General features: G+C 43.5%; 1 long non-coding RNA gene across 2 annotated transcripts in view; it reads right to left on the reverse strand.

Moving 5' to 3' along the window:
- Positions 1–22,572, reverse strand: part of LOC143647810 (uncharacterized) — a 135,111-nt gene that overhangs the window by 60,384 nt on the left and 52,155 nt on the right. For both annotated transcript variants that reach the window (XR_013158195.1, XR_013158196.1), the window contains exon 2: positions 9,406–9,498. This is a non-coding gene — a long non-coding RNA (uncharacterized LOC143647810). The remainder of the gene's footprint in view (positions 1–9,405; positions 9,499–22,572) is intronic.

A 22,572-nucleotide genomic window follows, 5' to 3' on the forward strand; every position in this document is an offset into this window, starting at 1 on the left:
AGTCAGTGTGTTTTCAGCCCCCTCCATCTGCTGGGCTTCATGTATTAAGCCCAAAGTCAACAGTCCATCAGTTTTAGATAATTTCATTGTTCCCAAGAGAAAGATAGCCAATAAACACACCCTCACCAATAGAAAATCCAAACCTCCCCCTAACTCTTGTCCCTACCCCCGGTATTGCTGTGGTACTGCTGATGTTTTCCTGTTCAACATCACCTATAGCATGCAATATCATTTTTCTCCCATACCCCGAAATTGCACTCTCTGTACAAGATTCCTACCTTTGCAGTAGTTCAACTAATCTAAATTTCTAGTGTTAATCAGTGGGACACATGGGTCTGTACAACTCCTTTCAATCATGTTCACCTTCAATATGGTATTACTTATAGATCCACTAGTGAACTGCCTTCCCTTTTATCTATTTGGCAGGCTGAGATTTTATATTTTGCTCTATAATACTGAGGTATAGCCATTAAATTACTTTTCCCAAACTCTTTTGCCAATCAGCTTCCTGGCAGGCTCTGCCATTGGGAAACACTGTTTGGAGACAGGAAAGGAGGACGAATAGAAGGGCTCCTTTCAGTGTTCCAGCTCCTAACAGCATCCCGCCTGCCACAGAGGCAGTCGCAGCTCCAGTCCCAGCTTCCTTCAGCACTCCCAGCACCAGCCACCAGCGCCTGCTGTGCCCTCACCCAGAGACTGGGCACCAAGTCTATACATCTCCTCCGAACTCAGTTCTGGGAACACCACCTCTGCCCTTTCATTCCACTGGTCCTATAGGTGGCAGATTATGTCTGTAGTTACCATATTTCAGCTATATTCATGGCTCCTTCCTAATCTCTTAGCCTTCCAAAACCCTATAACCAATTCACTGTATTAAATCGCTTCTTTGAAATATCTAGAGTGGTTTCTATTTTCCTGATTAGGCCCTGATTGATATATTATCCCCATTTCTTGCTGCTACATGGATACCCAACCTAGTGTATTTGATATATATCCTTGGATATGAATGGATCCTTGTAAAATATTGGTCTTTTTCAGTTGTATTTTCAATTTCTATAAATGCTATTGTGAAGAAACTCTCATTCTGTTTTTTTCTCTTCTATTCAAAACTATTTTTTAAGATCTGCTTATGTTATTGATGTACTTCTAGTTCACTGTTTTTGAATCCATGGCATACATCCCCCTCATTTTATTTATTCACTCTCCCAGAGATGGGCTCTGATAACATCACCAACTCCCAGCTACCAAACAACACCTCTAGGATGTGAGAGTCTCTACGGCATTTACCCCTGTGGATGAGGGGATGGGTCAGAGGCCACCTGCTTTCCTAAGTTAAGTACACACACTCAGGTGGTTCTGTAGAATGACAGTACTTGCAGTGCTTGAGGGTTCCTTTGTCCTTATATACTCACCAGTATTTATTATCGCACATTCCAATACTTGCTAATTAAATTCCGCAATTTTAATTAGAATTTATCTAATTATTAGTAAGGTTGCGCATCTCTTTGGGTACTTGTTAATCATATAGTTTCCCTTAGGACTTAGCTTTGACCATTTTTCTGTTGGTTGTCTTATCTTTTCCGTGTTGGTCTACAGGTGTTTCCGTGACAATTCTATTTTCACTTCCATCAGTTTAAGGCATTGCAATATTTTCTCTTCATTTGTTGCCCTTTTTTAATCTTTATTGAATGTATTCTTTGTTGAAGAAACAAATTTAATATTGTTGTAGCCAAATCCATCAATATCTTTCCCTAAATTTTATGCTTTGAAATTTCTCCTTAGGTGTCTTTCCTCACCCCAAGGTCAGAAATATATTATCTTTTCTTCTCTAGCTTTATAAATTTACTTTTGCTATGTAGGTCTTTCATCCATCTGGAATTCCCCTTTTACCTAGCATAAAGTAGGGATTTTAAATTTATTTTTTTTTCAAAGGGTGACTCATATTCCCAACACATCTGATCACTTTCCATTATATAAGTAGAACAGCCAGTCTCTCTTTTTTGTGAGAGAATTAGACCTCCATGATAAACAACCTAAAATGTTTTAAGTGAGGTTTGACTAAACTGTGACCATAAAAAATAAAACAGGGAAATGATCACGTGCTTCAAGATTCCTCACGAGGTGGATCCCCCCCATGCTATATAACTCCTCTCGTCTCATTATTCCACATTGCAGCACCTGACCATTTCAGAATACACCTTTGACTTCCCTCCCAGGGTTCCTTTCCCCTGACGATCTGCCTTCACACATGCCAACCCCAAGGAATGCCCTCCCTAGGCTACTTCCTTCTTCCCTGTGCCACACTCATCTCTCTGCAGCCTGCCGTGGGAATCTCTCCAGATCTAATCCTTTCAATGCTTCATCGGCACTGAAGTCGACACTGCCTTCAACGTCCTGGGCTCATTAAGCCCAGAGAGTGTGTGCATGTGTGTTTGTGTGTGTGTGTGTGTGTGTGTGTGTTGGGGGGGTGGTCAGAAAGATCTCCTGCTTTTCCAAGTTTATAAAACCCTTTCAGGTTCTCGCTCATGAACCCTACAAAGCATGCAGAGCAGTGAATATTTATGCATTCACAAATGAGGAAACTGAGGGTCTTGAAATTTAGACTCTGCCTGAGGTCATGCTACAGGAACAAGGAAAGGCTGAGACTAAAAGCCAGCTCTTCTGGTTCTAGACCAGTTCTCACTCAACATGTCACACTCCCTCTTGGTAGGTATATGAGGCCTGGCCCTGCAATTCAATGGAGAGCTCCTCAAGGGCAATGAAAGATCTTGAACCTCCAGAAAGTACTTGCTTCCCCTGATCCAAATAAACGGCAAGCACGGAGGTCACTGCACTCAGATCCTGAGGCTTGGACTCCTGCCCTTTTGCCTGAGGCACTTAAACTCTGCCCAGCCATGGAGCTTTTGGAGCACTGAATGCATCTTTTTCATAGCGCTGCTCATAACTCTATTTAGATAATCCCTGTGTCATTAGCATTTAACACCTGCCTTCCTCACTAGAATATAAGTTCCATCAAGGCAGAATCTCTGTCTTGTTATAATTGTGTCCTTAGTGTCAAGATCTATATTTGTTGAATGAATGAATGAAGTACATTAATGAACGGATGAATGAATGAGTGCATGAACGTTTCCCATACCTTCTCATCCACTGCTGAATAAACTCAATGAACTGAACCCCCATATTAGCAAGACTGCAATACATCCAGTTTCCAGGTCCTCCAGTGCCCAAGACCCTTGCTAAAGTACACCCTTTCCAGGTGGCACCATTTGCCACATGCCTTTTGGTCCTGCATGCAGGGTGGTCTGCAGCCCAGCCCAGGAACCAGTCCTACCAGAAGCACATTTCCTCCAGCCCGAGTTCTGCCTGATTGCTGCTTACTCTCCCTCACTGACCCTCTGACCCCCAACTCTGCCCCCAAAATGTCCCAGCAAACCCCATGTCCAATAACTTCCATATTAGGGCCGTATGTGGCTCCTTCTAGGACCCAGCCCCAAAGTCTGCACAAAACAGACTCTCAATACATGAGGATGAATAATGAGGTCTTTATCCTCTTGGGAGCCCAATTCTTAATCTGTCTCATGGACATGAATGGAAAACACATCTGATTGGTAAATGGGAAAAAATGCTTCCGACTTCCAGTAATGTGCCGAGCCCTGCCTGTGTTCAGAAATGTCAGCCGTCAGAGAACAAACACAACAGTGGCAAACAATATTACTTGAGTGATTACTCTGGAAAGGAACCTGGCCTCTGAGTGCTCCCTAGGATGTGAGCACGGGTAAGAGAGCCACTAGAATGTTCTCCCAAAGTACCCAGGCCCTGCCTAAGTGAGATTTCCATTTAGATGAGATGAGCAAATGCTAAGACACATAAAGGAACACACACACACACTCACACACATGGCACACATACAGAATTAATTTAGAATGGCAGTGTGGTTTTGAGTGCAGGCTTTGGAGCCATACAGAACAGAGTTCAAATTCTGCCTCTAATTTTTACTAACTTCTTTATCTTGCTAAGCTACTTTTCTGAATTTTTTTCCTCATCTAAAAACTGGGGTCATAATACCTCATAGTTGTTGCAAGGATTAGGCAAGATAGATAAACACCACTCCAGAAATGCAGAAAGTGGGAGACAAGCAGTGGCTGCCATTATTGTCAAAACTGCATTGTTACTATTTCAGCAGCTGAGTGCCTACATGTGGAGATGCTACAGAATGAAGATGTCGGGGAAGGCACCCTGAGAGAGGTGAGCTCAGAGCTCGGTTTGGGGAAAAGAAAAGAAAAGGTTTGGGAAGAGAGACGTGAGAAGAGTATTCCAGTTGGGAACAGGGGCCTTTGCGGACAGGGAGTGGAGTAGGATCACCTCCGGGTCCCAGCTCTGACTGTGGTCACTGCTGCATATTCCCAGGGGGCAGTCTTGCATTTCCTCCAGGACAAATGCAGTAACTTCCTTTTTATTTTTACTTTAAATTTCCACTAAAGTAGTCTTGGACATTCTGCCCCTCAGCCTGCTGGGCTCAGCCAGGAGGTACCTGTGCCCTTGGACACATCTCCATCCGGTTCTCCTCTTGTCAGGGCCCCAAAGGGACAAATCATGGCTAATGACTTAGTGGGAGGCAGATATCCCAGAGATTCAAATTGGAAGGCAATACTTGCCTTGTCTCTTAAATTTTTTTTTTTTTTTTTTTTTTTTTTTTTTTTTTTTTTTGGCATGGGCAGGCACCGGGAATCAAACCCAGGTCTCCAGCACGGCAGGCGAGAACTCTGCCTACTGAGCCACTGTGGCCCGCCCTCTTGTCTTCTAAATTTTAACAAGCCAAAGGAGATCTTTTTGTATTACAGTCCCTCTTGCCTGGGAAAAAGAGGACTATTTTGAGGACCTGTTCCTCAAATAGTTCCTCAAATGTGGTCCTGGGATAAGCAGAATGAGCGTCACCTAGAGCTTGTTAGAAATTCACTGAATCAGAATCTCCAGGGTGGGGCCCAAGGATCCATGTTTTAATTTCTCCAGGTGATATACCCTAAAATTGGAGGACAGATTTAAACCATGGTTTAGATAAGTCAGCATCTCTAGAACTAACATGCTTCACTTGTAGCTACCCTTCGCCTTGTGATGAAGAAAAAGTCTATTTCTATACAGGGAACAAGAAGTTCATTCACAAAACAGTTGCCAAAATTTTCATTTCAAAACATGGAAGAATTTTTGAGAACTCCCATGTAGACCAGCCAAGAATTATCAAAATATAAATCGGGCTTACAAATGGAGATACCTGAATGAAACTAAAGGTAGAGTTCTTTGATCGCAAACAAGAGAAGCAGAATCTCCCCATCTTAGGTACAAAAGGAATGTAGTGACAGATGCAGGGTCTGCCTTCAGAATCAGGAGAACGGCTGGAGAATCAGTCTCATCATAACCAGGAACTGAGGCAGGATCTAGGTAGCAGGAACTAATGGACAGTCTGGATAAGATGCAAGTTAATCAACTGCAGGGAGTCTCAAACCCACCAGTCCATTCAACGTGCAGATTCCCCAGTGGGAATGTGGTTGGCTGAGTCATGGTCACATGCCCAGCCCTTGGCCAGTGGAGGGCAGGCCACACCGACCCATGTGCCATGGCCCCCCAAGAGCATGCAGAGGTGGGAAATCAGGCTCCAGGCACGAGGGGGTGGATACTGACAGGCACAATGGGTGCCCCCTGCTTCCCCCGCTAGCTGGGTGTGAATGAAATCTGCAGGAGAAATCCAGATGTGTAAACCTTAGGAGAGATGAAAGGAAACATAGAAGTTTTCTTAGAGAGACTGGAGGAGTTCAAATGCTAGAAGAAACGGAGAAGACAACGGTATGATTTGGTATGGTTGTGAAGGCCAAAGGGAATAGTCTTGGATAACGACTTCAAGAAGCCCAGCTCCTGGAGTCTGACAGAGGCAGGCGCACTGCGTGCCCCTGAGAGCGGGAGGGAGGTACGGGTTCAAAGAGGTCTGGGCTGGGAAAGGATGCCACAGGGGACATGCTTTTTGGATGCAGGCTCTGCTTGCTGCACGGCCCCTCTAACACATGCCTGTGATCCGAGCACCCAGCAAGAAAGGATACCACTTCGTTGGGAGAATAGTGCTGGGGTGGGGTGGCACTGGGGCAGGGGAAGGAGACATGCAACTGCAAGGAACTGAAAGAGGCAATGATGCCAGAAGGGTCTAGAAACCAGCCACCAATGGCCACCATGAAAGAGCTGCTTTAAAAGAGAAATGAAAAGAGAAATGTTGAAAATACCAACTTCCATAGTAAGGTAAAAACAGATTACAGCCACTGAACTCCATTTAAAGGCGTTGGAAAGTATGGAGAAGAGAAAAATCATCAACATTTACTGAACACCTATGTGACAGGTATAATGCTAACCATTTTATTCACACCATGTAATTTAATCTGCAAAACAACCCCAAGATTCCTGCTTTACAAATATAGAGTTTTGGCGACTTGCTCACAGTCATGCAGATACTAACTGCCAAAGTCAGTGTTTGAACCAGGCATGTTTAACTTCAAAACCTATGCTGAATAACATGTTTGTTATTATTTATTAGCAAATTGAATTGTAAATTAAAGGTTTGTATTAGATGCTATCAGAAATCAAGCTTTGTTAGCACTACATGCATACACATTGTTTACAAGTAAATAAAGGATAAACTTGCAGTTCTCTGTGATGTTTGTGTAACTTTTAGATTTACTTTTTAATGTACATGGTAGGCATTTAATATTCCTAGTTGTCTGATAATTATACATTCATAGAGATATGTCTGGTTAGAAATACAAAATATATATGGTTATTTTAGATTCTGAAGTCTAAAGAGGATCTATCTGTGGTGGCTTATATCATGTACCCTAAGAAAAATATTTTTTCATCCCTGTGGCTATGAACCCATCATAAATAGGACCCTTTGATGAATAAGGATGGGTCTTAATCCCATCACTGAGAGTAAAGCCAGGGACACAGAGAGAAGCTGGAAGTCAAGGGAACTTAGAAGAGAAAGAAGATGCTGCCATACGTACTGCCACGAGACAGAAAAGCCAAGGAACCCCAAAGATTGCTGGCCAGCCAGAAGATACAACCCAGGGAGGAAGTAAGTCTTTTAGCCTCTGAAACTGTGAACCAAGCAATTTCTGTTGTTAAGCCAACCCATAGTGTGCTGTTTGTTTTAGCAGTCACTAAACTTAAACACCTTCCAAAATTATACACCTAAAATACACTTCACCAACAGTAGCATAAAACACCATGAAATGACAAAACTTCTAAGAAAAACCACAGACTATTTCAATGACAGATTAGGTGGAGCCCACACCTTCGTGTTTATTACACAATCAATGAAGTATTGAGCTGAGCCACCAACTCAACACTGTAGTAGGCCTATTTAACATTTCTCATTGTGAAATATAACATATATACAAAAAAGCAATAAATTTCAAAGCACATTGCAACAAGTAGTTAGAGAACAATTTTCAGATTGTTACAGTTCCACAATTTCAGTTTTTTTTCTTCTGGTTGCTCCAAGATGCTGAAGACTAAAAGAAATATCAAACTAATGATTCACCAGTCTTACTCATTTGTTAAATCTTATCTTCTCTGTTATTACTCCTCCTTCTTCTTTGATCCTTCTCCCAATCTTTAGGTGTATTTGAGCTATGCCCATTCTAACTTTTCATGTTGGAAAGGGCTGTCGATAATATGGAATAGGGGGATGGTACTAGTATGTTCTTAGAGAGGCTGGCCTACTGGTTTCAGGATTTGTCTGGCCTAGGAACCCATCTGGAGGTTGTAGGTTTCTGGAAAGTCATCACAGCATGTGAAACTTTTGTAGATAAGGCCTTAGGTGTTCTTTAGGGTAGACAGGAGCGGTTTTGGTTGGGGTTTGGTAAACCCTGGTGATTAGCAACTTCTAGCTGAAGCTAGCATAAGAGTAGCCTCCATAATAAGTAGCAGACTGATTTAAATATTGAGACCACGGCCCTACTATTTACCCACTATGGAGTATTTGTCCCCTGTCACAAAATCAGTGAGATTCTGATGTCATTCCAGAGAAATGGGGACCCAAAGAGAGAAACAACCAATGCAAGGCTTCAGGAGGCCCTCTGGGTGGGGTGCACCATCAGCATTTCCTTAGGAAGCCTTTTCATTCTTGTCTGAGACTTCCATTTGGCAGGGAACTGAGGGTGGCCTTCCTTGACCCACAAGCCAAAGGCCTACAGTCTAAATAAGATCCAGGCAAGAGGCGCTCTCCTCCCTCAGCCCCAGCCTAGGCAGGATTCCCTAACAACTATCACGCTCCTTGGTCAGTATTTTTAAAGCATCTCCTTCCACACCAGAACCCTGACACTTCCACTTGATATTTAGAAGCTGACAAGGTCCAGCCTCAGTCCATGCCCAGGGGACCCTCTGTCCTGTACCTACACACAGGCATGCATATTTGCTCTCTAGTGGTATTTCTGCATGTCTCACCAACCCTGAAGTGATCTAGAAAGTACAGTCTCTGCAAGATTTATTTTCTTGCTCATGCCAGTGTTTCGCAATGCGCTTTACATTTAGCAGGGGCTGAATAAATACCTAGTAAGATACTAAACAAACCAAATCCTGTGAATAGCTGTATAGAAGGATTCTCAGTGCCTAATTTAGAAACTCTTACTGGTGAATGTCTTGGAGTTCAGATAAGCATCTGTTTTTTAACAATCACCTCAGATTACAAGGGTTTAAGCAAAGTGTCTGGCATATGGTAAATTCAAATAAATATTGGTTGAGTGAATTAATGAACTGAAGAATGAATGCAAGAAAAGGAAGACTATAATAAGCATTCAGGGGTCCTCGTATGGATATTGAAAATTGAAAGTGAGATTGTGATGAATAGCTCCATTTCACAGTGAAATTCTTTAAAAATTCACATTTCCACAAGTAGCAGGAACAACTAAAATCCTTACATATATCACCCTAGGATCATTTTTCTCTATTATCAGTGTATCGGGAAAAAAGGTACCTTTAAAACTTTCTCAAGTTCTCTTAACTTTTTAAATTACCTTTTTTTATTTTTATTTTTTAAAGAAGAGGCCTTCTTTAAAAGGGGGAACTCTGAAATAGGATCTAACTATCAATAAATGCATTTTAATTCCTTCTTCTAAATTGCAAAGGTCAGACTACTTTCCAAGGTCTGGGTGTTTTCCTTAGTGAGGAAGATGTGCAAATTAGGAATTAAACGGTGAGGCAGACCTCGCCGTCTGGAAGCGCGGCCTCTTTGCTTTTTAATAGGCCTCTTTTCCATTTGGTTTGAGATAAAGTGGCCCCAGTTATTTCAGATTCCTTTAAAGCAAAAGATATCCATAAATTAAGCTACAGTCCCCTCCTTATTTCCCAGAGAAATTAAATTCTTACCTTAAATGACTTAAATCGCATTTCACAGGACCAGACAAAACTCCCCTTCTGTAGTATCACAAAAGACGGACGCAGCAGCACAGAATTTTGGAGCTAAAAAGATAAATAGAAATAGATATAAACACACACCCCACTAGCAAAATTCAATAGTAAGATCAAAGCTAAACTTTCTCCTTCACAGAGTTCCTGTTAAGATTTTTTTCCCTCTTCTGTGCCATAATCTGAGTCTCGGATACTTTCGCTCCTATTCAGTCTCAAGATCAAACAGCTCACACACATCTGCTGGTTTTTGGTGTTTTTTTTTTTTTTTTAAGGCATTCAATAATTGGTGGGGGTGAGGGGAGAAGAGGAGTTTGAGCATCAACATAAAGGCATCAGCAAAATAAACTACAACACTCCTTTCGGCCCATGGAAATGAAGGGCCTGTTGGGAGGTATGTGTATGTGAAGGTGCAAAAGTTTTGTAAAAGGAAATGCCAATGTGTTCCAAAGAGAAACTTAGCAGAAATACTTGCCTGGTATTTAAATTATATTTTTCTCCCCAATGGAAAACAGCATTTTATCTGGTTTAATTTTGCAAAAGGAATCCTGTCCCTAGGTCTATTTTGAGAGCAAGGATGTCAGAAGGCTGGTCTCAGGAAGCACGGTTCTCATATAGGAGCCAGGAAGGTATATTTAGGGGAGCAGAAAGCAAACTGTGGTCACTACGGAATAGTGAGCTTCTGGGGAAGTGCAGAGGAGGAGATGCTCAGCCATGCTGAGGGGACAGAGAAGGCATCATGGAGCAAGTGGCATTTACACTGGGCCTTGAAGAACACGTCGGCATTTGCTAGAAAGGTGTGTGCAACGTGTCCCAGGCAGGGAGGCCAGTAGGAACGGAGGGGTGCTGGGAAAATATGGGGCATGTTCAGAGCCCGGAGTAACTGGAGTGCAGGGCTGGGCTGGAGAACGATTGTGGAGAAGATGGTCTGTGACCCCAGGAAAATCCCAACAACGGGCACGGAGAGTAAAGGACATGGCATATGGCAATGTTATATTTGCTTATTCTCCACCTTCATCTGCCCTCTGGTTCCACTTTCTCCCTGCAATACCATCCTTCTGTTTTGGCAGCAGCATGCTAGTGTCCTCTGCTATAAAGGATGCAGTTTAAGCAAAGCAATGGCTGACCATGAAAATATCAATAACCTGTGATGAACCAAGCCTAAACCACCACCGTGGGCCAAGACTTCCTAGTCTCTGCTTCCACCTTCTCTGTGGGTTAAACAGTCCCTCCTCCAAAAGCCACTGAGCCCAGCTCTTAAGGGACTGCAGTCCTGGTCTCTCTAACTCTCTCGTAGTCACCCTTGAGCCAGCCCACTGCATTAATTGAGGAAGGTAATATTAGAGTCGTAACAAACAAGCCCCAAGTGTCAGATGGCTCAGTACATGCAGCCTGTGGTGGTGTGGAGCTGTTTGTTCCCCAGAAAAACATGTTCTTAAACATAATCCATTCCTGCAGGTGAGCACCCATCTTTTGATGAGGTTGCTTCAGTTAGACCCACCTGACTCAGGCTGGGTCTTCATCCTATTGCTGAAAGCCTTATAAAAAGCCACAGAGAGAGAGAGAGAAAAAAAAAAAAACTAGGGGGAACAGCTAGAAGTCAAAAGTCAGAGGAAGCGGGAAGAGGAAGGAGAAGCTACCATGTGCATTTCCATGTGGCAGAAGAGCCAAAGGCCAAGGCTCGCCAGCAGCCAGCCCCAGAATGCCAGTGTTCGGGGTTCTGGGAGAAAGCATCACCTTAATAACATCTTGACTTTGGATTTCTCCTAACCTCAAACTTGTGAGCCAATAAATTCCCATTGTTTAAGCCACCCCATTGCATGGTATTTGCTTTAACAGCCAGAACCCTAAAACACAGCCTAAGGGACCCAGGCTGCTTCCATCTGCCTGTACCTGAGGTGTGACTAGGACAAATCACTTCCCTTTCATGGACTTCAGATTCTTCACCTGCTTTACAGGAATATGTTCACATGCAAAATTTAGTAAATAATAACTATGATAAAAGCAGTTAATATCTATTAAATTCTTACAATGCAACAGACACTGTGCAATGTGTTTTTACGAGCACGATTTCTTTTAGTCTTCAAAACATCATTGACACAAAATTCTATCACTATTATATAATCATTATGGTTATCTCTTTTTACACATATAAGTAAGATACAACTGCAAAAGGCTATTCCTTGAACATGTCAAGCACACTCCCAACTCAAGGCATTTGCGCTTGCTAGTCCCTTTTTTAGATACTCTGCCCCAGGTATCAACAAAGCTTTCATTGTCCCTTCATTCAGATTTCTACCCTCATATCACCTCATCAGAAAGAAAATCTCACCACCTCTCTATCCAAAGTACTATCTCTACCCCTTCATCCTTCCCTATCCCCAGACCCTGCTTTACTGTTCTTTATGACATTTAACCCTGTGACATATTATGAATCGATACACTTATTTACTGTCAGTCTCCCCCAACTAGACTGTAAGCTTCATGAAAGCAGGAACTTTGCCCAATATGTTCACAGCTATCTTCCCAGTGCCCAAAACAGGTCTTGGCACATAGTAGGTGCTCAGTAAATATTTACTGAGTCAATGAATGACTCAATGAATGTGATCCATCCTTATACAGCAAATTCATGTGGAAGCCCCTTGATTACTTGTTTTTTCTTCTTCTTTGTAGGAGCTGTACTAAAACCCAATTATATTATTTAGAGGGCACTAGGTCTAAAACACTGACACCCTTCAAGCTTAGGGCAAAGAAATCTGCCAGCTGCAACCTGTCAGCTCTCTCCTGGTGAAAGGTTGGAGTGAGAACATGCTCCCTTCAGCTAGTTCCCAGGCATCTGGGTCGCCTGCAAAAGCCTTAATCAAGTTATCATACCTAGCCAGTGTCTCCTGGACCCTGTCACTTCTGAATGAGAAAAAATTTGCAGACAAATTTCTAGCAGCAGGAAATTGGCGCTCTCCTGCAAGGCTGCCTGAAAAGCACCTGCAGCATCAGTAGCCTCCCACCCGCTCCCGCTGGGAGCCAGCTCCAAATTAGAGCCCTGTGACTTTGGGATGGGCGTCTCCTCTGCTCACTCCCAGCCTACCTGCCCCTCCAAAGATGGGGAAGTACTGGGGCCCCGCCACTGCACTGGGCTAGGGTCAGAGAGGCCAGAAGCCCACATGCAGGGCTGGAGTGACTCCCTAATGGACCCAGCCCAGAAATCAAGAAGCCTATCACCACCAGCAAAACCTGCCCTCCACATTATCCTCATGCTCAGGGGCATTTGATTAAGTGCCAGGAGCGTCCATTTTAACTTAAACAAGAACCATCATTCGACCTCTTCCAGGAAGAAAGGGCTGTGGCCAGCCTCTGAGCCCCACTCATACATGCCCAACCGCTGTCACTTTTTAGCAAAACCTGTGAGAGTAACAAAAAAAAAAAGCACTTTTCCCACCCTCATCAGAAAGGATAACTATTTTTTTCCCTAGGAAAGGGAATGTTTTGCTGGAGAAAAAGAGCTGAGAGGATAAAGATATTGGCAGAACTTTAATGCTATAAATCTGATTAATTTACCTTGTGACACCCTCAACAAAAAAGTTAAGGGTCAGAGTCTTGCCTGTGAACTGACCTTTCACCTGTAGCCAGAGCAGTCCCAGTGGGGGTCTGAGCCGCCTATCTCAGCTACCTGCTGCTTCCCACAATGAGATTGGACACAGTTTTCAACATGACAGAGAACACCTCCAGAGCAACCAGCCTTTGTTCTTTCTGCCTGTGGCGTGGAAAGCGTCCAGGCCAACATCTCCACCTTCCAGCAGTCAGATAGGATCAGACAAGAGCTGACATCTCTGGGTCAGAGAAGAAGGAAGATGAAAATGGAGAGCTTTCTCTACTGTTCATTGGGTGAACATATATTTAAAAACCTATAGAATATACAGATATGAATGTCTTGGTCCTTGCCCCCTGAGAAACACAAGGAGCCATGGCCCTTTCTAAAATAGGATGCAACCAGTGCCTAAGTTTCTGGAAGCCTCTCCACGCGTGCTCGCAGGGTAAATGATTGAGAGTGATTTATACAAAGGAAAATGCTTAAGAGACAAAGTCTGGAATTCCCAGATTGGGGAACATCACAGAATGGTGTTCACAGTTCACTCTTAAATTACACCAATGCACAGAGAAGATCAGGTGACCCTTTCCCTGCTCCTCACACTTTTATGTTAAAAAAATTCTCAGATGAGGCAAAACTTCACGAGGCGTGAATAACTCATGGTGTAGTCCCAGTCACAGCAGCTTTTTGGGGTGTATGTGTGACCCCATGCAGGACACTTCCAGAGATTTCTGTGTTCCTGCATGTTGCCAGCAATGCTTGCAGCTTTCTAGTTTTGCATTTCATCTCCGCCTTAGCGGAATGTATAAATGGAGGGGAACATCTGGCAGAGATGACATAATGAAATGGAAAGCAGACGCTCAGTCAAGCATCACCGAGAGCTGTTTACCCGTGGCATTAACCTTTTGTTCAGCATTTGTCTTGTGGTGGGGTTGTGCCATGTTTTTCAATGCGTGTTGCTCCCCTGCTCTCCTAGAGGCACTCAATTTTTGCTGATTCAGCACTTCACACGCCTGGCAGAAGGCAGTTTTGAACAGCTGGCAGCCACAGAGGCTTGAAACTATCCCTTGGGTAGTTGAATTCGGCTCCCCATAGATTTACTGCAGCAACAGATGGGCCCAGGTGGACCCACGTGAGAAGCCCAAGCAAGCTCAGCTCCGTCTGCACGCTGAAAGGGTGTCTAGACAGGAGGCCAGGCACACTCACCTTCTAAATTCACTTCGAAATGACTCTAAGTGTGAAGATGTTTATTGCTGCTGAAAGGTCTGGAACATGCAGGCGAGACACCAGGAACTGCTTATGAAGAAAAGAGAGGGAAGGAAAGGGCAGGGGAAAAGGGAAAGGAAAGGAAGGGGAAGGAAAGGAAGGGAAGGGAAAGGAAGGGGAGGGAAGGGGAAGGAAGAGGGGAAAGAAGAGAAGGAAAGGAAAGGGAAGAAGGGAAGGGAAAGGAAGGAATGTCAAGGGAAGGGAAAGGGAAGGAAGGGAAGGGAAAAAGGAAAGGGAAGGGAATGGAAGGGAAGCAGAGGAAAGGAAAGGAAAGGGAAGGGGAGGGAAGGGGAGGGGAGGGGAGGGGAGGGGAGGGGAGGGGAGGGGAGGGGAGGGGAGGGGAGGGAAGGGAAGGGGAGGGAAGGGAAGGGAAGGGAAGGGAAGGGAAGGGAAGGGAAGGGAAGGGAAGGAAAGGAAAGGAAAGGAAAGGAAAGGAAAGGAAGGGGACTTGTCATAAAATGCACATGCCCAATTAGCATTAGCGAGATTCTCCCACACCTCTCTGGCCTGACCCGGTGTTGGTGACGGGAGCCCCAGGTAATCCCCCATGGCTCAGGACTAGGAACAATAAACCTTACGGTTCAGCCTAGAAGGGGCCTCTAACGGATCATTTAATACCAGACATGGCCCAAAAGGACGATGCTGCTGCTGTTGTTGTTGTTTTGACTGGGTTTTCCGGGAAGCCCGGCATATATGAAATAGAACAAGGGGTTTTATATGTGGAAATAGAATGGGGTAGAGAATGGGGAGCTGACGCTTTATTTGTGTAGAATTTCTATTGAGGTTGATTGTAAATGTTTGGACATGGATAGAGGTGATGGGAGCACATTGCTGTGAGTATAATTAACAGCACTGAATTACATCTGTGAATGTGGATAAAAGGGACCGTTTTAGGTCATGTATGTTACTAGAAGGAAGACTAGAGGATAAACACGGAACTGTATTAACAATGAACGCTGCAGTGGATGATATGTGTGGTAAATAGTACACATATCAGAATGGCCTTTCATGAATTAGAACAAATGTGCAACACCATTATAAGGTGTTATGAAAGGGTAGTATATGGCGAAAAATGCACCTAATGCAAACTATGGACTATAATTAACAGTACTATTTTGGTATTTTTAAAATATAAATAAATCTATAGAGACAGAATTATATTAATGGTTATGTAGGGTTGGGGAAGGGTAGAGGGATTGAGAAGTGATAGGGTTTTTCTTTTTTGAAAACTGGAAATGTTCTAAAATGGATGTGGTGATGAATGTACAACTCTGTGATTATACTAAAAGCCACTGGTTTTACACCTGGGATGGGTTGTATGGTGTGTGAATATATCTCAATAAAACCGCTTTACAAAAAAAAGTGAAGTGGTTCAGGTTGGAATAGAGGTAAGTGGTGGCCAGGACGCCCACCAGGAGAGACATTTCTTTCTCTTTCCCTCATGCCCCCACCCCAACCAGCCCACAAAAGGCACTGAGGTTGAAACCTACTGATATACTCCTCCACTTGTCCCTATCTGTGATTTAGTGACAGCACTGGGAACACAAACAGGTTTTGTGTCTCTTGGCCAGGCACTCTCCCCTCACACCCAGGCTTGGACATGACCATTTCCTGACTCTACAGAAGTTCAAAGGCTGCTGCAATTACTGGAGAAGCACACATCCCCAGGCTGCAGCTGGGGACATGCACTGTGTGAGGCTGAAATAGTCTGACACTCCTTCCAGCCCTAGATTCAGACAACTAGACTACGTCTGGTTGCCATACGTCTGGCATCGTCGAAATTTCATTTTATGCTCAAAACGTAAATGTCATAATAAGGGGAAAGCTGAATCCACTTATTCATTCAATGCTTATTAAAGAGTTTACTTGTGATTTAGTGATTTTTTTTAAAAAAAATAGAAAAGTGAAAGAGAACAACAAAACAATAAATCTGAGATTCTCCACGTGATTTATGGCCTGATTCCAGTTTTAGGACTATCTCAAGTAGGGTAGCCTCGACATGTTGAAAGATATATTTCAGTAAAGAAGTCAATGAGAGAACATGATACAAGCTGAACAGATGAACAATGTGTGAGCAAAAGAAGTTCCCTGCCTCTTAGAAAACATTGTTTTGGAAGATTGTCCAGATGTGCAATTTAATACCAGATTGGGCATCTGGTGAGACCCTGATTTGACAGTTTGGCAGGAAATATGAAGAAGAAACAAATGGCAATTTTAAAAAAATTGTAGAAAAGCTTGGTGCAATGACCCAGTGGATAAGTCCTGGAATGTCAGAAAGTCAGAGTCTATTGCCCATGAAGTAGCCGGGGCCCAGGAAGGTTCCAGAAGGGTGAGAAAAGGGAAGTTTCTTTGGTGAGCTCCAAGAGGCAATAAATGGCCGGGGAAGGCAGGCCAGCAAGTATGGCTAGTTCCTCTGATGGGGCTACAAGGCTGAGAAGAAATGGTTCTCCCAACCAGGGGATGTGGTTCAAGCCCATCTGACAGCTAGGTGCTGGCGGAGAACACAGGAAGCTGGCTGCCACCAGCCATTAGCACAAGCGGGAATAGTACTTCTCCCAAGCCTGGATCTAGTACACACTTCTGCAAATTCATTCTAGAAGTCTAACTAGAAGTCTAACTAAGGATAGTGCAGATACCCTCCTCTCTACTAGATATGAGTGTTAACATTGTACCTTGCTGTCTGTGGCTAAAAAATCACTTAAAAAATTTTTGGTGGCATAATTTGTATGTATTGAAATGCCCAATCTTAAGTGTTTTATTGGGTTTGACAAATGAATATACCTATATTAAGCCATACCCTGATCGAGACACAAAATATTTCTATCACCCCAGAAATTTCCCTCACCTCTTCCCCATCAATGCCTACATACACACATGTGAAGCAACCACTGCTCTGCTTTCTGTCACCACAGGTTAGATCTTCATTTATAAACCATCATATAGATGGAATCATATAGTGTGTTCTCTTTTCTGTCTGGCTTCACTAGGCATAATATTTGTGATATATCCAAGCTGTTGCATGTATCAATAGCACATTCCTTTTTTATTCAGAGTAGTAATCTGAATAAAACAAGTAACCGCAACTTGTTGTTTAGCCATTCACCTGTTGGACATCTAGGCTGTATACAGTTTTTAGCTATTGCGAATAAAACTGCTATGAGCATCCTTGCACAAGTCATTGGGTGGACACGTGATTTTATTTTTCTAGGTAAATATCTAGGAGAGGAATTGCTGGGTCGTAGTATGCTTAATTTTTTTCAGGAACTGCCAAACAGATTGCCAAAGTTGTTGTTTAGAAGTTCACACTTGACGTACAAATAGTACAGTATTTGCAGCTTCAATGTGTCCAAATCACTTTACTGGTGTGAAGTACAGGTGGAAATGGTGTGTGCAGGGGTGAGCTCAAGAGTCTGGAGGTTGGGAAATCATTGGGTCCTGTTTCCAGGTCTCTATCCTTATCTTTGAATGAACAGGTGATGTCTACGGGTAATTTTAGTTTTATTCTGGCATAATGAATCTTCTATTTTGTCACTTTCTGGGAAAGCAGAATAAAACAAAAAATTTATTATTCCCTTTAAAAGCCAGTATCTAATGTGTAATCTCCTAATAGAGTTGTGAGGTTTGGCACCTACCAGCTGAAGGCCCTGGGTTGGTTATGATTCTTCCAGCTGTAAGTTAACAAGAAATCTAATTCAAACTGACTTACATAACAAAGAGGAGTTATTGATTCATGTAAACGAAACAAGTGCAGAGGTGGAAGACAGGGTTTGGTCATTGGATGACCAAGGCTCCTGCTCCATCTTCCTGCAGTTCTCTCAGCTTTGTCCTACTGAACTACAGAATGACTTCATCCTCAGTCTCCTAATGAGATGCTGGCATTTCCAGGCTTTGCATCTACACATGACAGATGAAGAGAAACTGTCCTATCCAGTGGTTCTTTCTTAAGAATGAGGATATTCCTTTCCCAGAAGCTCCTAGAAAATCTCTTTTCATGTCACTTGGATTACATACCCTTGCCTGGCCAGTCTTTGTAGCCAGGATAAAGTCATAATGAATTTATTGGCATGGGTTGGGGTTCCTAGGCCAGTCAGTGATAAGAGTAATGGAATTGCCAATCCGTTAGACTTACCAATGCTACTAATGAAGTTAGGATGAGGTCAGCTCACCCTTAAGCTTCTCCTGTGTGGAGAAGAAGTAGATACCTTAAAAAAGGGCAAAAATGGACATTTGGTAGACAATCAGTGTCCACACTAGATCCCTGCTTCACAGGCATGGAAATTCACCACATGGCCCTTATGAGGGGATTCATGGAATCCTAAGGGATCATCCAGAAGATTTAGAATCAGAGGCAGTTTGGAAAGTGGGATAGATCAAATATGGTCACAAATTCTCTGCAGCTCCTCCCATCAAGTGATGTAGTCTATTTCCCCATCTCTTGAACCAGGGCTGGCCTTTTTTGAGCCATCAGAATATGGCAGAAGTCATGTTATTTGTGTTCCTTAGCCTAGACTTAAAGGGACCTTGCAGCTCCTCCCCTGTTCTCTCTCTCTTTTTTTTTTTTTTTTAACTTTTTTACTTGTATAATATAACATATATACAAAACAAAGAAAGAAAAAACAATAATTTTCAAAGCACTCTTCAACAAGAAGTTACAGAATAGATCCTAGAGTCTGTCATGGGTTACCATACAATCATCTCAGATTTTTCCTTCTAACTGCTCCAGAACATTGGAAGCTGGAAGTATTTTCATTTTATCTTCACAATTGCAATTTTTGTGAAAAATAACATATATACAAAAAAACAAACATCATAACAATTAGTTGTAGAATTCAGAGTTTTGTATAGGTTATAATTCCATAACTTTAGGTTTTTACTCTAGCTGCTCTAAGATACTGGAGGCTAAAAGAAATATAAGTATAATGATTCAGTAATTATACTCATTTGTTAAACTCTACCTTCTCTGTATAACTCCACCATCACCTTTGATCTTTTTCCCACTCTTTAGGGGTATTTGGGCTATGCCCATTCTAACTTTTTCATGTTGGAGGGGGCTGTGAATAATACCAGATGGGGGATGGAACTAGCTGATGTTCTAGAGAGGCTGGACCCTCTAGGTTTCAGGACTTATCTGGTGCAGGGACCCAACAGGAGGTTATAGGTTTCTGGAAAGTTACTCAATTGCATGGAAACTTCGTAGAATCTTATATATTGCCCTATGTGTTCTTTAGCATTGGCTAGAATTGTTTAGGTTTTGGTTTGGTAAGTAATGGTAGGCTGAAGCTTGTGTAAAAGTGATCTCCAGAGTAGCCTCTTGACTCTTTTGAACGCTCTCAGTCACTGATACCTTATTTGTTACACTTTTTTCCCCCTTTCAGTCAGGCTGGCATTGCTGATTGCATGGTACCAGGGCCAGACTCATCCCTGGGAGTCCTCTCCCACATTGCCAGAGAGACTTTCACCCCTGAATGTCATGTCCCACATAGTGGGGAGGGCAATGACATCACTTGCAGAATTGGGCTTAGAGAGAGTGAGGCCACTTCTAAGCAACAAAAGCGATCCTCCAGTATGAGCTCTTAGGCAAACCTATAGGTAGGCTAAGCTTCTCTGCTACATACATAAGCTTCACAAGAGCAAGTCTCAAATCTAGGGCTTGGTCTGTTGATTTGGGTGTCCCTAATGTTTGACACTGTATCAGGGGATTCCCCAGTGGTAAGGTTTAATAGTTTCATATTTTTCTTTCCATCCTTCAAGGGACTTTGCCAATACTTTTTGATTACCCCCCTGCTCTCTTTAAACACTCCCACCAATATATATGGGATCCTGAGATAGCCAATTGGATGATAAGAGACCACAAAGAGAGACAAGCCCAGCTGACAGCCACCACCAAGGTCCTAGGTACGTGCGTGAGCTACCTAGAGCCTCCTGCTCCAGTCAAGATGCTGGATGATTTCAGCCACACGACTGACCCATAACAAGACCAGCCAAACCTCTCAGTTGAGCTCAGCCAATCAGGAGAACTAGGAGAAAGAACAAATCATTGTTGTTTTGAGCCACTAAGGTTGGGGTGGTTTATTACATGGCAATAGATAACGGAGTCAGGACGGTCTCTAGTCGCAGATTGTCACTGAGCTATCAAGTATCCTTGCTACTTTCTGAGATATCAAGCAGCCCGTGCCATTTTTGAAGAGTTCAATTATACTGTTTTCCTACTATAAAGGCAGGTGCAGGGTCCTTAATGTTTCCATCCTTCAGCTGTAGTCCAATCCCCACCACTCACTGGGGTCCTAGAGAACAAGTTCAACCCCTTGACCACTTGAAAGCACTTCAGCTATCTGAAGTCACGCTCATCTTTCCATAAGAGATCCTGAACAATTCTAGTTCTCACAACCTTTTTCTAACTCTGATGAAACAGAAAATGATGAACCTAGAGGGCTAGGTCAGTTAGAAGCCCATTAAAAAGACCAAATGATGCCATGAGGCATCCCAGAAGCGTGGGGTCAAGGTCAAAATGTCCCCCAGGTAAAGTCTGAGCCAGACCTGTGGAAACACAAGTCAAGCTGGTCGGTGCAAAGGTGGACTTTCAGAAAAGACAGTTTGCCAGGCTGATGGAAGTTGAATGGGGCCTCAAGGAAAAAGCACCAGGGCTTCTGAAGGGGAAAGGGGCTGGTTCTCTCTCTCTCTCTGTGTGTGTGTGTGTGTGTGTAGGTGTGTGTGTAGGTGTGTGTGTGTACATGGTGAATATAAATAGGGACAGAATAAGGAGGGGTTGGTCCAAAAATCAGATCAGGAGAGGCTGCAAAGAGGAAGGAATAAGCAAGCAAGAGGGCCTGGACTTTGGTTTTGATTTAAGAGGAATGAGGCCAGCAAAGAAAGCTGAGCTGCTGCTCACTGAAGGCTGCTCAAAGGCCTGTGCTGGGTTAGCTGGAATTAAAGGGCCAAGACCCAGCAGACAGACAATACCTGGAAATCCTGTGTCCTGGAGGAGTCAGGGGCACATAGGGCAAGAGAAGCCAACTGCTCTCCATAATCTGCAGGCTGCCCTAGCCACCCCTCTTGCCTTCCCCACTGCCTTTCCACGGGAGTCCTGGGCCATGGGCCACTACAAGTAAGCTCATGCCCCCCACCAGAGAAAGAGGCTGGGGCTCCCGGCCCCAGGCCCTCAGGTGCTGGTTGAGCATGTGAGTCTCCCCCCAGGTGCCTTTAAGTGCCCCAGGGACAGGACTATATTTCCTTCTCTTTCTGTCATGAAGCATACTTGAGCACAGGGCCTGGTTTTTATGAGCCCTCAATAAATATTTGTCACAAGAACTTAGCTGCAGCCAAACAGAAACTGCACATTAACTCTCCTGGACAGGATCTCTTCAAGCAACTCCTTCTCAATCCCCTGAGTCTCGGCGGCCTCCAGGACTCCGCCCCCCACGCCCAGCCTCAGTGGGCCTCAGCAGTTGAGGGGCTATTCTGGGGAGCCCCTCTCCCACTGGCTTATGCAGGGTAGCTCTGTTCAGGATGCAGTTTTTCTAGTGGGGGGAGGGGGAAGGAAATGGAAGGTATATTTAGGGCTTTCCCTTGTGCCATATTCCCCTGTTCTCTATGACCCTACTTCACCTGAAGGAGGGGAGTCCCCTGCAAGCCCCCAGACCACACTGACAGGCTCGGCGGCCCAGAAGCAGGCAGCTATGGAGAAGGAAGTTCTATCCCGCTGGCCATCACCAGTACTGGGGGGTGGCCACTGCCTTCCTCCAGACACGGGAGCTCCACATGGGAAAATAACCGTGGAAAGATTATCTGCAGAAAGCAGTAGTATTTGAGCCCTGAAGCTAACTCCCACCTACCTCAAACCCTTAGGCCTTGCTCATAAAAATGCCATGCCTTAACTTTTCTTGGTGCCCTTTGTCTTCCTATCACAGCCTTGGTGGTATATATTTTTCCTGAAATTTTTACATTTTTTCCCCTCTCACAAATTATCTCCACACACCTGGATCTTGGAATGAGAAAATAAATTATTGAGTTATTTACAGCTCTTGCTTTAGAAAGTATATCAGGAAATCATTGCAATTCCTTAGATAGGGATTAAATGAATGCATTTAGTTTAAAACTTAATGTGGTCACTGCTAACACTATTTGCCTAAAAATGTAAAGATGCCTTTAATAGAGACAAGAAATACAAAGCCAGCTTTTCACTTATGATGAAACTATTAGTTTTAAACTCACCCTGTAAAGTCAAAGCATTGTATATGACATGGAAGGGGAAAGAAATGGAGTCAGTAAAAGCTATG

Source organism: Tamandua tetradactyla, chromosome 10 (genome assembly GCF_023851605.1).
Source record: "Tamandua tetradactyla isolate mTamTet1 chromosome 10, mTamTet1.pri, whole genome shotgun sequence".
Lineage (NCBI taxonomy): Eukaryota > Metazoa > Chordata > Mammalia > Pilosa > Myrmecophagidae > Tamandua > Tamandua tetradactyla.